The 16,649-nt window shown below is 40.5% G+C and overlaps 1 long non-coding RNA gene across 1 annotated transcript; it reads right to left on the reverse strand.

Annotated features, from left to right (window-relative positions):
* Nucleotides 1-1,231: 1,231 nt before the first annotated feature.
* Nucleotides 1,232-16,617, reverse strand: LOC132384442 (uncharacterized). The gene is made up of 4 exons (XR_009508898.1): nt 16,545-16,617; nt 13,863-14,017; nt 5,987-6,062; nt 1,232-1,393 (listed from the first exon to the last, which is right to left on the reverse strand). It is a non-coding gene; the product is annotated as an uncharacterized LOC132384442 (long non-coding RNA).
* Nucleotides 16,618-16,649: the final 32 nt, after the last annotated feature.

A 16,649-nucleotide genomic window follows, 5' to 3' on the forward strand; every position in this document is an offset into this window, starting at 1 on the left:
ACCGGGACTGGACAAGATGTACCCCAGGCTACTGTGGAAGGCGAGGGAGGAGATTGCTGAGCCTCTGGCGATGATCTTTGCATCATCAATGGGGATGGGAGAGGTTCCAGAGGATTGGAGGGTTGCAAATGTTGTTCCTTTAGTCAAGAAAGGGAGTAGAGATAGCCCAGGAAATTATAGACCAGTAAGTCTTACCTCAGTGGTTGGTAAGTTGATGGAGAAGATCCTGGAGATGCCTACTGGTTGTTGATGGAATAACAGCTTTTTGTAGCTGCTCCTATATTACCTACTTTGCTGTTTCCAACCTGTTTTTAAATCTTGCTTTTAAACTTAATATTGTTTTACTATGAGGGCTGCCAACGGTACTAAGAAAGAAGATGACCCTCGTGTAACGTTGGAATCTATTATGGAGATGCTTCAGAAACATAAAAAAGAATTTTCTGAGGAATTCCAGCAGAAGTTCCAGCAACTCAGCTCTGAAATTAAACAAATTGATGTAAAATTTGTTTCTATTCAGAAAAGCCTTAAGTGAACATGATAAACGATTAAAGGAGAATGAAGATACTCTGACGATTTTGGATGCGAAAATTGAAGATCTGCAAACACTGTGAAAAATAGTCAAAGTCTAATGAAAAATTAAGACAGAAGATTATCGACTTAGAAAACAGAAGTAGAAGTAGAAATATACATTTCAGTGGTTACTATTCTAACTTTTCTTTTAAATCGTATTAAAAATGGATCATACCATTAATTCACTAAATTTTAATGTTAAAGGATTAAAACACCCTGTGAAATGGAGTAAGATATTTACATATATTAAAAAACTTAAGATCCCAATTTTTTTTAACAAGAAACTCATGTTCATAAATGTGATAATTTACACCTCGTTAGTCGTTGGAAAGGACTGCAATTTAATTCCTCCTTTCAGGCTAAGTCTAGGAGTGTTTCGATTTTTATAGATAATACTTTATAGTTCTCTTGTTCAATGTAAAGTACTGTTTGATATCAATGAGTGTTTTGTTATAGTATCAGGAGAATTAGATAATAAATTAATGGTATTTGCTAATTTGTACGCCCCAAATATAGATGATCCAGGGTTTTTGCAGCTTTTTTTCATTTCTACCTAATCTAAGTCTTTACTCATTGGTCTTGGGTGGACATTTTAATTGTTGGCTAGACCCAGTTTTAGATCGATCATCTTCTAAGCCAGCAATACTTAGTAAATCCAGCTTTGTTTATTCAATCTTTTCTAATGAAATGTGATATTGTTGATATCTGGCGTTTGTTACATCAAATAGGTAAGGAGTATTCGTTTTCTTCCCCATGTCCATCATACGTATTCCAGGATTGATTATCTTTTTATTGACAGACAATTGATTCCATTAGTTCGATCCTGTGAAGATAAAGAAATTGCTGTTTCAGATCATGCTCCTGTGTTTTTATCTTTAAATCTCCCAGGTTTCCTTCAAATAAACAGATTTTGGCATTTTAATCCAACTTTGCTATCAGATAACAATTTTTTAAAATTTGTGGAGAGACAAATTATTCTTTTTTTTTAAGAGAATACACCAGAAGAGACTTCTAGTCTTAGTATATGGGATGCCTTCAAGGCTTATATTAGAGGTCAAATTATTTCTTATACTGCGAGTGTTAAGAAAAAAGCTAACAAAGAGAGAATTGAACTAGCTAATCAGTTGAAACAATTAGATCAAAAATATACCTTTACTCCAGAACTTGCTTTATATAAAAGGTGTGTTGAAATTAAAACTAAATATGATCTTCTTTTAATATATCCAATTGAAACACAACTCCTAAAAGAAAAAAAGTCAATTTTATATTCATGGAAACAAAACAGGTAAATTATTGGCTAACCAGTTAAAAACCTTTATAGATAAATGGCAAATTAAAGAAATCAGAAGTCAGAAGTTAGGAAAAACTCCAGTGTCCTTAGATTTACTAGAATGTTACCTGGGCTTCAGCACCTAAGTTACAGAGAAAGATTGAACAAGTTAGGTCTTTATTCTTTGGAGCGAAGAAGGTTGAGGGGGACTTGATAGAGGTATTTAAAATTATTAGGGGTATAAATAAAGTTGACGTGGATAGTCTTTTTCCATTGAGAGTAGGGGAGATTCGAACAAGAGGACATGAGTTGAGAGTTAAGGGGCAAAAGTTTAGGGGTCACACGAGAGGGAACTTCTTTACTCAGAGAGTGGTAACTGTGTGGAATGAGCTTCCAGTAGAAGTGGTAGAGGTAGGTTCGGTATTGTCATTTAAAGTAAAATTGGATAGGTATATGGACAGGAAAGGAATGGAAGGTTATGGGCTAAGTGCAGGTAGGTGGGACTAGGTGAGAGTAAGCGTTCAGCATGGACTAGAAGGGCTGAGATGGCCTGTTTCCGTGCTGTAATTGTTATATGGTTATATGTTCTGGACATGTCTGAGTCTTGAAAAATACTCGAAGGAAGTATTTTCAAAATTTTTCTGTACTTTTTAAAATAAATTTTAAACCAAACTCTTTGACATCCTTATTCTGTATTGTTGGAGGAAAAGATATTATCTTGGAGACACCTGATTTGCACATTTTGGGTTTTATCTCTCTTATAGCTAGGAGGGCATTGTTGCTTAGGTGGAAGGATGTTTCTCCACCTATTCATGCTCAATGGCTGAGCGATGTTATGTCATGCTTAAATTTAGAGAAGATTAATTGTTCAATTTCTGAATCAAGACAAGACTTTCAAACATTGTGGGGATCTTTTTTGAATTATGTTCAAAATCTTTGATTTGTTATCAAGTACAGATGTTGGCTTATAATATGTTTTACTATATGATAAGGATTTTTCCCTTTTTCCTTTCTTTACCAAACAGCTTTTCTTGGTAGTGGGTATCGATTTTTTTGTATAATAAAATTATTACTTTTCAATATTACATTTCAATTTAATTTACATGAATATAGGGTAATGAGACTACAAGTGTGATTCACATATATTGTAAATGATATATATCCTCCTGTACTCTGTATTCTTTTTTTGTAAGTAATCAATAAAAAATATTGAAAAAGAAAGGAAGAGAAGATCCTGAGAGGTATAATATGAGTAGGAATAGTCAGCATGGCTTTGTCAAGGGCAGGTCGTGCCTTACACACCTGATTGAATTTATTGAAGATGTGACTAAACACATTGATAAAGGTGGAGCAGTAGATGTTATGTATATGAATTTCAGCAAGACATTTGATAAGGTAGCCCATGCAAGGCTTATTGAGAAAGTAAGGAGGCATGGAATCCAAGGGAACCTCTCTTTGTGGATTCAGAACTGGCTTGCCCACAGAAGGCAAAGAGTGGTTGTAGACGGGTCATATTCTGCATGAGGGTCGGTGACCAGTGGGGAGCCTCAGGAATCTGTTCTGGGACCCTTACTCTTCGTGATTTTTATAAATGACCTGGATGAGGGATGGGATAGTAAGCTTGCTGATGACATAAAGGTTGGAGGTGTTGTGGATAGTGTGGAGGGCTATCGGAGGTTACAGCGGGACATTGATAGGATGCAAAACTAGGCTGAGAAGTGGCAGATGGAGTTCAACCCAGGTAAGTGTGAGGTGGTTCATTTTGGTAGGTCAAATATGATGGCAGAATATAGTATTAATTGTAAGACCCTTGGCAGTGTGGAGGATCAGAGGGATCTTGGGGTCTGAGTCTATAGGATGCTCAAAGCATCTGTGCAAATTGACTCTGTGGTTAAGAAGGCGTACAGTGTATTGACCTTCAGCAATAGTGGAATTGAGTTTAAGAGCCTGAAGGTAATGTTGCAGCTATCTAGGACCCTGGTCAGACCCCACTTGGAGTACTGTGCTCAGTTCTGGTCGCCTCACTACAGGAAGGATGTGGAAGCCATAGAAAGGGTGCAGAGGAGATTTACAAGGATGTTGCCTAGATTGGGGAACATGCTTTATGAGAATATGTTGAGTGTACTCGGCCTTTTCTCCTTGGAGTGACAGAGGATGAGAGGTGACCTTATAGAGGTGTATAAGATGATGAGAGGCATTGATCGTGTGGATAGTCAGAGGCTTTTTCCCAGGGCTGAAATGGTTGCCATAAGAGAACACAGGTTTAAGGTGCTGGGGAGTAGGTACAGAGGAGATGTCAGGGAGAAGTTTTTTATTCAGAGAGTGGTGAATGAGTGGAATGGGGTATGGGCAGCGGTGGTGGAGGCAGATACGATAGGGTCTTTTCAGAGGCTTTTAGATAGGTACATGGAGCTTAGTAAAATAGAGGGCTATGGGTAACTCTAGGTAATTTCTAAGGTAGGGACATGTTCGGCACAACTTTGTGGATCGAAGGGCCTGTATTGTGCTGTAGGATTTCTATGTTCTATTATTAAAAGTGAATAGAAGGGCTGAAAGGAAAACTCTATGGAGGATCACAGAAATACTGGGACTGTAATGAGAAGTGAAAGCCATCGCAGTTGGCTCTCTGGCTTTTTCTCACTAGAAAAGAATAGATTTACATACTCAGGTACTCATACTACTTTGCCAAACTCAGGCTGGAGGAGCAACACTTCATATACCGTCTGGGTAGTCTCCAGCTCCTTGGTATGAACATCGAATTCTCCAACTTCCGGTAATTCCCTCCCTCTCCCTTCCCCTTTCACTCTGCCTCCTCTTCCAGCTGCCTGTCACCTCTCTCATGATTCTGCCTTCTTCTACTACCCATAGTGCTTTCCCCTTACATTCCTTCTTCACCTTTCCTGCCTGTCCCCTCCCTGCTTCCCCTCCCCTACCCCTTGATCTTTCCTCTGATTAGTTTTTCACCTGGCACCTTCCACCCTCCCTCCACACCTTCTTTATAGGGCCCCTGCCCCCTCTTTCTTCAGTCCTGATTAAGGGTCTCAGCCTGAAACATTAATTGCTCATTTCAACGGATGCTGCCCGACCTGCTGAGTTCATCTAGCTTGTTTGTACATGTTGATTTGACCACAGCATCTGCAGTGTACTTTGTGTTTACTTTTGGATTTACATAGGTGTTTGAGTTGCAAGTGACATTGGATTCATAATACAAAAACTTTAGTTGTAAACTTCTGTGCTTGGTACCAGAAATTATTTATCCTGACAGACATTCAGCCTTTACTGAGAAGGATACAACTTCATCTTGAAACTCTATCTGTTTGACAACTTCCAATGAAATTTTCTGTTGGCACTGCCTGTCAATCTGAGAAAGATCTTTTTCATCTTAGCTCACTGTCTGATAACCAATTATCAATCTATGTGTGCTCTATCCTTGTTGATCAATCTTCTGTAGGGGCCTTGCTGGAAGTCTGAAAATCTATAAATGCTGTATTCATTGGTTTGCCATATCTATTTTATTGGTCACATCTTCAATGAATAGGCTCAATCCCACCTTTTTGCTTGAGTTCTTTTATATTCCTTTTCAGTTCATTGAACTGCCTATCCTGGACAGGGACACATACATGCACTGCACCTGACAATCAAGTCAAATGGCAGCAACTTCAGCATCAGAATCAGGTTTAATATCACTGGCATATGTCGTGAAATTTGTTAACTTTGCAGCAATGATACAATATGTTAATAATAGAGAAAAAACTAAGTTACATTAAGTATGTATATTAAGTATTTCAATTAAAATAAGTAGTGCAAAACAGAAATAAAAAAGTATCGAGGTAGTATGCATGGGTTCAACATCCATTTAGAAATCGTATGGTAGAGGGGAAGAAGCTGTTCCTGAATCAATGAGTGTATGCCTTCCGGCTTCTGGAACTCCTTCCTGACGGTAACAATGAGAAAAGGACATATCCTGGGTGGTGGGGGTCCTTAATGATGGATGCCGCCTCTTTGAGGCATCGCTCCTTGAAGATATCTTGATTACTATGGAGGTTAGTACCCATGATGGAGCTGACTAATTTTATAACTCTCTGCAGCTTACTTCAGTCCTGCTGTAGGAATGAAGAAATTTCAAATTAGCACAGGTGTACTTACCAAACAATGGTGGCAGTGGAGGTGATGAGGTTGGTGGGAGCAGATCTATGATGGCACTTCAAGGAATATGTCCAAGCTGCATTAAGAGACAACAATATATTTGGAAGGATGGTTCTTTTGCTGTTATGGTTCCACTCTCCAAGCAATGTTAATCACTAGTCCTGTTTTACAACAGAATCTTCTTAATAGCACCAGACTGCATTAAAAAAAAATCGGTTTTGGACTACTGTATTTTTCATGCTACATCCTCCTGCCTGCTATGTTGAGTGCATGCCAGGAGAGGGAGGCATGATGATACCAATTAGCAATTCAGCCTGCCTTTAAGAAAGCATTAGCTACTTCATAAAAACAGAAGTGAAACAGTTCACACATGCATCAACATCCAAGAGATACTTTGTGTCATTTTTTTCAGGTGTTTCTAACTGAGATACTTGATACAAAGATGACAAGATGTTGGAATCTGAAGTGTAAAACAAATTGCTGAGGGAACTCAGCAGAGCAAGCAGCGTCTATGGAGATGCAAGGACATTCAATATTTTGGGTTGAGATGCTGCCTCATGATTTTGAGTTTCGAGGGAGAATAGCCAGCGTAAAGATGGGGAGAAAGAGTGGTGAGACAGGGGTGATGGGTGGAACCAGGTAGTGAGGAATAATGGGTAAGTAGAACCAGAAGATGACAGGAATAAGAAATGGATTGGACTGCAGACTATGAAAACGGAATTTCCCAATTTCAGACAACTCACACATGCAGCATTCATTTTTCACTCCTACTGCTCTACCTTATTTCCCTTTCCCTTTCTTTACCTTTTCCATTCCCTTCCTTCCCCTCTCTACGCCCACTTACCTAGATTTGATACCCACTCAAATCTAGTTCCATCTGCCGTTCACCCACAAGCCTATGCACCTGGATTTCTTCACCCTTCACCAACTTTTCCTATCATCTCCTCCCTCATCTGGTTCCATTTGCTAATCATCCCTCCCTTTTTTAGTTCCATTTATTACCTTCCAGCCCTCTTTCTTTTCCTTCTCTCACCCATCTGGTTTGATTTGCATTTTTTTTATTTCATCTGTTTCTACCCAGCAGCCTCCACCCCAACCATCTGACTCCATCTGCCTATCATCTCCCACCTTACCTGGTTTGACCTATTATCCCAACCCCTGCCTCAAGCCTCCTCCTCTCCTCTCTACACAGGCTACCCTCCCTTTACACTCTCAGCTCTGATGCAGGGTCCCATCCTGAAACACTGACCATCCTTTTACCACCACAGATGCTGCTTGACTCCCTGAGTTCCTCCAGCAGTTCATACAGCTCTTACAGAGCTGAAATTACTTTAGAAACATAGAAAACCTACAACACAATACAGGCACTTTGGCCCACAAGGCTGTGCCGAATATGTTCTTACCTTAGAACAAACTAGGCTTACCCATAGCCCTCTATTTTTCTAAGCTCCATGTACCTATGTACCTGTCATGAGTCTCTTAAAAGACCCTATCATTTTAGCCTCCACCACCGCCGCCAACAGCCAATTCCATGCACTCACTACTCTATGCGTAAAAAATGTACCCCTGACATCTACTCTGTACCTACAGCCAAGCACCTTAAAACCTCTCATGCTAGCCACTTCAGCCCTAAGGAAAAGCCTCTGACTATCCACATTATCAATGCCTCTCATTATGCTATACACCTCTATCAGGTCACCTCTCATCCTCTGTCACTCCAGGGAGAAAAGGCCGAGTTCACTCAACCTATTCTCATAAGGCATGCTCCCCAATCCAGGCAACATCCTTATAAATCTCCTCTGCACCCTTTCTATGGTTTACACGTCCTTCCTGTAGTGAGGCGACCAGAACTGAGCACAGTACTCCAAGGTGGATCTGACCAGGGTCCTATATAGCTGCGACATTACCTCTCGGCTCTTAAACTCAATTTCATGATTGATGAAGGCCAATGCACCACATTCCTTCTTAAGCACAGAGTCAACCTGCGTAGCAGCTTTGAGTGTCCTATGGACTTGGACCCCAAGATCCCTCTGATCCTCCACACAGTCAAGAGTCTTACCATTAATACTACATTCTGCCATCAAATTTGACCTCCCAAAATGAACCACCTCACACTTATCTGGGTTGAACTCGTCTGCCACTTCTCAGCCCAGTTTTGCATCCTATCAATGTTCCGTTGTTACCTCTGACAGCCCTCCACACTATCCACAACACCCCCAACCTTTGCGGCATCAGCAAATTTACTAAACTATCCCTCCACTTCTTCATCCAGGTCATTTATAAAAATCACCAAGAGTAGGGGTCCCAGAACAGATTCCTGAGGCACACCACTGGTCATCGACCTCCATGCAGAATATGACCCGTCTGCAACCACTCTTTGCCTTCTGTGGGCAAGCCAGTTCTGGATACACAAAGCAATGTTCCCTTGGATCCCATGCCTCCTTACTTTCTCAATAAGCCTTGCATGGGCTACATCATCAAATGCCTTGCTGAAATCCATATACACTACATCTATGGCTCCACCTTCAACAATGTGTTTAGTTACGTCCTCAAAAAATTCAATGAGGCTCGTAAGGCACGACCTGCCTTTGACAAAGCCATGCTGACTATTCCTAATCATATTATGCACTTCCAAATGTTCATAAATCCTGCCTGTCAGGATCCTCTCCATCAACTTACAAATCACTGAAGACTCATGTGTCTATAATTTCCTGGGCTATCCCTACTTCCTTTCTTGAATAAGGGAACAACATCCGCAACCCTCCAATACTCCGGAACCTCTCCCGTCCTCATTGATGATACAAAGAACATCGCCAGGGTCTTAGAAATTTCCTCCCTCACTTCCCACAGTAACCTGGGGTACATCCAGTCCAGTCCCAGTGACTTATCCAATTTGATGCTTTCCAAAAGCTCCAGCACATCCTCTTTCTTAATATCTACAAGCTCAAGCTTTTCAGTCTACTGCAAGTCATCCCTACAATCGCCAAGGTCCTTTTCTGTAGTGAATACTGAAGCAAAATATTCATTCAGTACCTCTGCCATCTCCTCCGGTTCCATACAGACTTTTCCACTGTCACACTTGATTGGCCCTATTCTCTCACGTCTTATCTTCTTGCTCTTCACATACTTGTAGAATGCCTTGGGGTTTCCCTTAATCCTGTCCACCAAGGCTTTCTTATGGCCCCTTCCGGCTCTCCTAATTTCATTCTTCAGCTCCTTCCTGCTAGCCTTATAATCTTCTAGATCTCTATCATTACCTGGCTTTTTGAACCTTTTTAGGCTCTTCTTTTCTTCTTGACTAGATTTACAACAGCCTTTGTACACCATGGTTTCTGTACCCTACCATCCTTTCCCTGTATTATTGGAATGTACCTATGCAGAACCCCATGCAACATTTGCCACATTTCTTCAGTATGTTTCCCTGAGAACATCTGGTTCCAATTTATGCTTCCAAGTTCCTGCCTGATGGCCTCATAGTTCCCCTTACTCCAATTAAACATTTCCCTAACTTGTCTGTTCCTATCCCTCCCCAATGCTATGGTAAAGGAGATAGAATTGTGATCACTATCTCCAAGATGCTCTCCCACTGAGAGATCTGACACCTGACCAGGTTCATTTCCCAATACCAGATCAAGTACAGCCTCTCCTCTTGTAGGCTTATCTACATATTGTGTCAAGAAACCTTCCTGAACACACCTAACAAACTCCACCCCATCTGAACCCCTCACTCTAAGGAAATGCCGATCAATATTTGGGAAATTAAAATCTCCCACCACAACATCCCTGTTCTTATTACTCCTTTCTCCCTATCTGCTCTTCGATGTCCCTGATACTATTGGATGGTCTATAAAAAACACCCAGTAGAGTTATTGACCCATTCCTATTTCTAACTTCCACCCACAGAGAATCTGTAGACAAACCCTCCATGACTTCCTCCTTTTCTGTAGCCTTGACACTATCTCTGATTAACAGTACCACGTCCCCACCTCTTTTGCCTCCCCCCCTGTCCTTTCTGAAACATCTAAAGCCTGGCACTTGAAGTAGCCATTCCTGCCCCTGCACCATCCAAGTCTCTGTAACAGCCACAACATCATAACTCCAAGTGCTGATCCATGCTCTAAGCTCATCTGCTTTATTCATGATGCTTCTTGCATTAAAATAGACACATCTCAAACCATTGGTCTGAATGCATCCCTTCTCTATCCCTGCCTATCCTCCCTTCTGCACCCTCTCCAAGCTTTTTCTATTTGTGAGCCAACCTCCCTTTCCTCCAGCACTTCAGTTTGGTTCCCGCATGCCAGCAATTCTAGTTTAAACTCTCCCCAACAGTCTTTGCAAACCTCCCTGCCAGGATATTGGTCCCCCTCAGATTCAAGTGCAACCCATCCTTTTTGTACAGGTCACACCTGCCCCAGAAGAGGTCCTAATGATCCAGAAATCTGAATCCTTGTCCCCTGTTCCAATCCCTCAGCCACACATTTGACTTCCACCTCATTCTATTCCTATACTCACTGTCAAGTGGCATAGGCAGTAATCCCGAGAGTATTACCTTTGAGATCCTGCTTCTCAACTTCCTTCCTAACTCCCTGTAGTCTGCTTTCAGGACCTCCTCCGTTTTCCGACCTATGTCGTTGGTACCAGTATGTACCACAACCTCTGGCTGTTCTCCTTCCCACTTCAGGATGTTGTAGACGCGATCAGAAACATCCCAGACGCTGGCATCTGGGAGGCAGACTACTATCTGTGTTTCTTTCCTGCATCCACAGAATCGCCTGTCTGACCCCCTCACTATAGAGTCCCCTATCACTGCTGCCATCCTCTTTCTTCCCCTACCCTTCTGATCCACAGGGCCAGACTCTGTGCCAGAGGCGCGGCCACTGTTGCTTCCCCCAGATAGGCCGTCTCCCCCAACAGTACTCAAACAGGAGTACTTATTGTTAAAGGGGACAGCCACTCGGGTATTCTCTCGCACCTGCTTCTTGCCCTTCCCTCTCCTGACCGTTACCCACTTAACTGTCTCAAGTCCCCGGTGTGACTATTCGGCTATAGCTCCTCTCTATCACCTCCTCAACTCTCCCTGACCAGATGAAGGTCATCGTGCTGCATCTCCAGTTTCCTAACCCGGTCCCTAAGGAGCTGCAGCTGGACACACCTGGTGCAGATGTGGCCGTTTGGGAGGCTGGGAATCGACCATGTTAGGCATGTTAGAAACCGTTTTAAATTAATTTTTAATCTTATAATGTAGAAAGGATGATTGAGGAGAAAGCTAAAAAAGTTGATAACGCTAGTTAAACATTCAAAGGAATTGTTTAAGGAGTAAGAAAGAAAGTAACCATATTCCACAAAGAATGAATGCAGGAGAACAAAACTGAAACTTGTGTTGGCAATGAAAACTAAATAGTTGAACTACAATCAAGCAGATTTGAAGACAGACATCAATAAAACAATATACGGTACTAAGAAGGACAGAGGAGTTAAAATTAAAAATGTAGTAAGATTGCATAGAATACCACACAAAATATTTATGGTTAATCTAAATAAACACCAGTAAAATTTGTATTTAAAGAAGCAGCAAGATCATTGAAGAATCCTGAGTGTCATAGTATTGAATAACTAAAAGATAGCAATAGCCTGAATAGTTACATAAATGGAAAGTTGCCATAGTCTGTCTTCCAAAAGGAGAGATACATATTAATTTTCTGGGCTCAGCAAAGAAATATCTAGAATAACAGAAATTACAGTTGAAGAAAGATGCCAAACAACTTGGGAACTTGAAAGAAGTAAGAGTACATGAAATGCTGGAGGAACTAATTTGGTCAGACAGCAGCTATGAAAATGAATAAACAGTCAATGTTTCAGGGCAAGACCCTGCTTCAGAGTCCTGATGAAGGGTAGACTGTTTATTCATTTCCATATATGTTGCCTGACTTGCTGTGTTCCCTTTAGCATTTCGTGTGTGCTGGTCTAGATTTCCAGCATCTGCAGAATCTCTCGTTTAAGAGAAGGAAGTATGTTTTTATAACCTATCACAAATTACTTATATTTAATTAAGAACAGTGGAATGCAGTAATCAAGTTAAAGTAGTGAAATACTGTAGCCAAACCATGGACATCTTTGTCTTTGTTACCCTTACTGGCATTTAAGTCCCAGTCTCAACCTTCTTTGGATAACACACATAAAATGCTGGAGGAACTCAGTAAGTCAGGCAGCATCTATGGAGGGGAATAAACAGTTGATGCTTCAGGCCGTTATCCTTCATCAGGATTGGAAAGGAAGGGGACAGAAGCCATTATTCCCCTCCATAGATGCTGCCTGACTTGCTGACTTCCTCTAGCATTTTGTGTGTGTTGCTCTAGACTTCCAGCAGAATCTATTGTGTTCATTGCTTCTTTGGATGAACACATTTTTCCTTAACTTCTTTTTACTGTCCTACCAGATACCATCTCATTATAGACATCTCAGCAAAGGGTAAACAATATTTCCTGTTCACTCTGCCTCAGACTTACATAATTTTATATTGCCAAATTAAATCATTCCTCAGCTTCCTCTGCTACAAAGAAAATAACCCAGAACAGACAACTTCTCCTCCTAAATTAAAATTCTAGGGCTCTGGCAAAGTTCTTGTAAATCTCCACTGAACTCGCTTTAATTCCATGACATCCTTTTCGTAAACTGCTGATTAAAACATTAGTCTACTCTGGCTGGGGCTTGGTATAATTTGATTTAAACACTTCTGACACAATTTTCCTGCCCCTAGATCTTACATCCTTTGGAATTCATAAGAACAAATACACTAATAATTTATAGACAAGAGATAAGCAAAACAGTAAACTACTCTATACTGTCTATAATAGGCAAAACACTTGAGGATACCCTGAAGGAAGAAGCAGGAGAATAAACATTGACCAATAAGAAGAAATCATGGGGTCAAATCTATTGCAGTTCTTTAAGAATTAAAAGACTTGGTAGAAAAAATGTACTCACAGAACATTATATATTTAGATTTTAATGAAATCTCTTGATAGCAACATTAGATGGTATGGTATAACATATGAATGAAATTTCAGAAAAGGGAAGAAAAATCAGTAAATCAATGTAAATAAAAATAATTCCATTTGTAAAGAAAGGGGTAGACAGTGGCATAAATGTGGATCAATGTTCGGGCCACAAGCTGAGTAAATTTTGCTGATACCATACCGTTAACCGGAACTTTTCAAATAATAAAAATAAATGTGTCATATAGAAGGAATTGGCAAAATTAATAGATGGGATTGAAACAGTATAGAATCAGTATAGAAAAAAGGAAGGTAATGCAGCTGGGGAAACACAATAAAATAATTGGTTGCATTGCTGAAATCGTCAACAATAGAGAAAACAACTAACAATAAATGCAGTCCTTCAAGTATGATTTTACTAAGATTGGAACCTCAAATTTACATTTTGATTGTGTGTTTTTGAATCGATTGACCGATCTGGTGCTTTGCTGTCTCGAAGGGAATTAAGTGAGGTTTTCAGTGGAGTGTGCAGCCTGCAGGCCTGGAGGTGGGACGTGAGCCCTTGATCAACTGCATTGCTTCTTTCCGATTGAGACATCAAGGGCACAAACCCATGATCTCTCTGACTGATTGAAAGTGCACGAATCTTGGGATCCACATTACAAGGATTGATCAGAGAGGCTGTGGGCCTCAATATGGGGGACTTTGGGGTTCCTGTTGTATGTATTCCTGGATTACAGTTGCTCTTTTTTATTGCTGTTATTGAGCATTTTGATTGGGGTAATCGATGTGGTCCAGGGTGCTTCAGCGACGGAGGCTTTGCCCTGCAGCCTGCAGTGGGCTAGCAGCGCGATGTGAACTGAACTAAACTGAATACTTACTGCTGGACTCCTGGCTTGATGTTTGATATTCTATGTGTAGTCCACTTGCTGTTTACCGTTCGTGCAATTTGTTCCTGTTTCACACATTGGGAGTTTGATTTTTTCTTGAATGAGTTCCATGCTGCTTCTTTGTTTCTGTCTGTTGGTGGATGAATCTACAAATTGTATTCAGTATACATACTTAGAATCTGAATCTTATGATGAGTTTTGGAATAATATAAATTATTATTTAATGCATGTCATGTTTAGAATTCCAAAAATGCAAGCTCCCAAGTGAAACATTTTCTGTACCCAAATTAAAATGCAAACTGACATACTATTGCAATACTATGGGAATGCTGCATTATTGGACAGGTCACTTTTGAGTTACTGGGGGAGGGAGGGTTCCAAGGAAATCTGATAAAGGAGATGGAGAGAAAATGTCCTCATTGCCAGAGGGCCATGAAATAGAAGATACAGAATGAATGCAATTCTTAAAAGAACCCAAAGTAATATGAGGGGAAAAATTACATGCGTGTGGTCATGGTCAGGAGCACACTGGCTAAGGGTAGTAATGATGATAGTTTCAACTGTAGTATTCAAAAAGAAGATGGAAGGAATGACTAGCTAGACTGAGGAGAGAGACTAGCTGGACTGGTATGACATGGAGCTAGTGTAGCCATAATGTGTCAAATGACCTCCTTCTGTGCCATAACCATTATGAGAATCTTAGTATTTCCAAAGCTATGGCTAATATTTATATGGAAATGAACTATCTTGTCATCATTACATTTCTTTGCCTGCTGTAATTTCTATATTCTGATGTTGTCACAGTTGCAAAGTACTTAATTGTCTGTAAGTTGATTTGGGATCTTCAGAAAGGGAAGTAAAAGACACTGCATAAATGCAAAGTTGTAAAATCATATGCTAACTGAAAAACAAGGCTATAGGAGCAGACAATATTTGTAGTGAAGTTTTTAAATTATGCATTCAGAGACTTCAGTTACAAATCCACAACCTTATTGTTCACTCAAGCCCTCCAGTCCAGGCAACATTCCTGGAAATCTTTTCTGCTTTAGCACATCCTTCCTACTGTATGGCAAGCAAAATTGCATGCAATACTCCAAGTGCATCTTAACTGAAGATTTGTACAACTGGAACAGAATGTCCCAACCCCCAAAATGCATCAATTCACACTTGTCCAAGTTAAATTCCATCAGTCATTCCCTTGTCCACTTTCCTAGTTGTAACCTTAGACAACTTTCTTCATTGTCCATTATACCATCCACTTTGAAGTTGGTACAATCTTTCTAATCATGTCATGTACATATATTCTCTTCCAAATTATTTATACAGATAACAGACAATAAAGGACCCTGCACCAGTGCCTGCAGCATATCATTGCCTCCAATCTGAAAAGCAATCCTCCATTAGCACCCTTTGCCTCTTACCACCAAGCTAATTTTGCTATCTCATTCAGGATCCCATGTAGCATAATTTTATGGGCCAGCCTACCATACAGAACCTCATTAAAGGCCTTGCTAGAGGCCACACAGATAAAGTTTATTGACCTATCCTTGCTAATCCTCTTGATAACCTCCTCAAAAAACTCAATCACATTTGAGAGATATGATCTCCCACAAAACCATGTTGACTATCATTGACCAGTCCTTGCCTTTCCAAATGCAAATAAATCCTGTCATTCAGAATCCCTTCCAATCACTTTCCCACTCCATGTAATGCTGACTGGTCTTTTAGTTCCCCGGCTCTTCTTAAACCACTAGCCACCCTACTATCTCTCAGTACCTTGTCCATGGTTAACAAGGTACACAAATCTCCTCCCTTGCTTTCCATTATATCCAGGGAAATACCCAGTCATGTCCTGGGATCTTATCCATCTTTATGACTTTCAAGACAATCAATATCTCCTCCTTCGCCATCTTTGTTCTTTTTCCTGAACCCACTAGCTTTCATGTCCTCTCAAAGGTAAATTCAAAAGTTAAGTAGTTATTTTAGACTTCACCCATCTATAGATTATGACTCTGATCCTAATGGGGATCTCCTCTCTTTCTTCTTACTCTCTTGCTCTTATATACTATTAGAATGTTTTTAGGATTATCTTTATCTAATCTCCCAAGGATTTCACATGACCATCTTTGCCCTTTAATTTACATGCCTTATACTCCTCAATGGACTCACATTATCTCAGTTGCCTTTCCCAAACATACACCTCTTTCTTTTACCTAAGCAGGTCCTTAAGATTCTTCATCCACCAGGGTTCTTGAAAACTGTCAATCTTGCCCTTCATTCTAACAGGAACTCGCAGTTCTGAACTCTTTCATTTTTCAAAAGCTTCTCAAGTGTCAGGTGTACCTTTACCTGTAAACAGCCACATTCAGTCAGTCTTTGTAAATTCCTATCTAATGGCACCAAAATTTGCCATGCCCCAATTTAGGACTTTAATCTGTGCACCAGTCCTATTCTCTATCACTATTTTGAAAACCAATAGAAAATCATATCATTTGTCCCAAAGTATCCCCAGTGGGTATAGTATTAGCTACTTTCCCACCTTCATTTCCTAAGAGTGGCTGGAACACAGAACACAGCCTCATCTAATCCCTTGGCATTATGGGCATATAGGATGTAACTCCCTCTCATTCATAACAACCAACATCACATTACTCCAAACCTCTTTTCACTTACACGAGGAGCTTTGGGCGGGCTTTCAAGGCAAGGAAAACCCACCGTATCTGCGTCTGCTGCAGTTGACAGTTCCATGGGTGCGTGCCAAGGTCCCGTTCCCCCTCC

This window comes from Hypanus sabinus, chromosome X1 (genome assembly GCF_030144855.1).
Source record: "Hypanus sabinus isolate sHypSab1 chromosome X1, sHypSab1.hap1, whole genome shotgun sequence".
In the NCBI taxonomy this organism is placed as follows: domain Eukaryota; kingdom Metazoa; phylum Chordata; class Chondrichthyes; order Myliobatiformes; family Dasyatidae; genus Hypanus; species Hypanus sabinus.